This window comes from Phyllobates terribilis, unplaced genomic scaffold (assembly GCF_046119375.1).
Source record: "Phyllobates terribilis strain yellow unplaced genomic scaffold, ASM4611937v1 Scaffold_5__5_contigs__length_657084704, whole genome shotgun sequence".
Classification (NCBI taxonomy): domain Eukaryota; kingdom Metazoa; phylum Chordata; class Amphibia; order Anura; family Dendrobatidae; genus Phyllobates; species Phyllobates terribilis.
The window spans coordinates 98028739-98030393 of record NW_027362765.1 but is presented as its reverse complement, the minus strand read 5'-3'; the positions used below and the strand labels follow the sequence as shown (position 1 = coordinate 98030393).

At 38.4% G+C, this 1655-nt stretch overlaps 1 pseudogene; it reads left to right on the top strand.

Moving 5' to 3' along the window:
- The first annotated feature begins 794 nt into the window (after positions 1–794).
- On the top strand, positions 795–927 carry LOC141150998 (U2 spliceosomal RNA; annotated as a pseudogene).
- The last annotated feature ends 728 nt before the right edge of the window (positions 928–1655 follow it).

Here is a 1655-nt window from a genome sequence, read left to right as displayed (position 1 = left end):
TATATTTTTACAGTAAATTTCTTACGCAAAATTCATCTATCAAGTGGAAAAAAACTCACATACAAGGACAGCCAGTTAATGCCCAGCCACACATATTTTCAGCGGCTTAGGATGCTTGTGCTTAATCCTATTGAATCACTCTGCATTCAATTTCTTATTTAAAATAGAGAACAGCTCTCAGCCACATAACATGTATATAGTAAATGCAATGTCAAGTGTCTCCTTTTCAGGTCAGCATATGGGAATATTTACATATTAGTCTTATACCATTTTATTTATAGCAAACGGCTTTTCAGAACAGTTAAAAAATGGATATAATAAGTAAAAAAAATAGGCATTTAGTTCCAAAAATTAGGAAAAAAATAATCTCAAGAATCATCTCCACATTTCCAGAGATGGATGGAGCGGTATGAGATATTTCAAAGAAAAGAGGAGTACGTTTCCTACAGCAGGTTAAAGTGAATGCATCATCACTTAATTAAAACAAAATACTGACTATATATATATGTACAAAAAATGGGGGCAGCACTCAAGACAGATGGAGAGAAAAAGTATTTTAATCATCCGATGCAACGTTTCAGCTCAAAATACAAGAGCCTTTCTCAAACTGCTATTTTGAGCCGAAATGTCGCATGTGCTCATTAAAATCCATTTTCTCACCATCTGACTTTGGAGTGCTGTCCCACTTTGGATTTATATACAAGATTTTTTGGTCATAACTTTGGGGGCTTTGTACCCATTTTTGCATAAAAAGTGCTGTTTTTATTTTTCTATTTCACGTTTTAGTAAACCTTTTCATTTCTGTTTGTAGATTATTTTACGTGTCTTAAATGGATTTTTAGAACAGTGAGATGGAAAAAGAGCTTGCTCTGTCCACTCCACGCATTGACCTGGTATTGCAGTACCTCCAGGACCCGTGCACCCCTTTCCCAATCCAGTTTACAAAAACGATAACTCTGCTCAACACACACACTCTCACAAAAACACCTGTAAAACCTAAAGGCACCATGGAGGAAAACTTACTGCTTGATCTGTCCACTTAAGTTCGTGCTGGCTGTTTTTCTCTTGTACTTTTCTGCTGTTACGCCTGCACTTATTCCAATGATAACCAGAGCATTAGGGCAAGCACTGCTGTAAAGCTACTTGACTACAAGAAAGAAAATTGACATGCTCACCATTGCCCATCTCCATCATCGATAAAATAATACTGAATTATGTGGAAACACTTTAAAAGAAATTAAATAGCCCTTTGATATCATGGTGAGCATTCCTTTATCCAAATAAAAAACGCTGTTACCTTGTTAAGGCTAGAACACAGTGGAAGTGTAGGGCTGGAAGGGTCAACTTTGGCCAACCTGCAGCATTCAGCCAGACTGTGGAGAAGATGTAGAAGGCTTACCAGAGGTATCCTCCCTGCCCACTTCACAAGTGACCGTCACTAAATGAAAGATGCCAAAAAGGTGACTGTGTACCCTGCTGGATCTGAGGAAAGGAAGAACGAGATGTCATGAACTAAGGGGTACATTGAGGGCGCACAGAGGAGGGAAAAAGAGGTGGAAAGATTGAATGTCAGAATGAAGGGCAAGCTCAATATAGGCAAGGAAATAAAGTGTTGCAGAAAAAGTGGTGCCCTGCAGGCAATCTAGTAAGTCCTT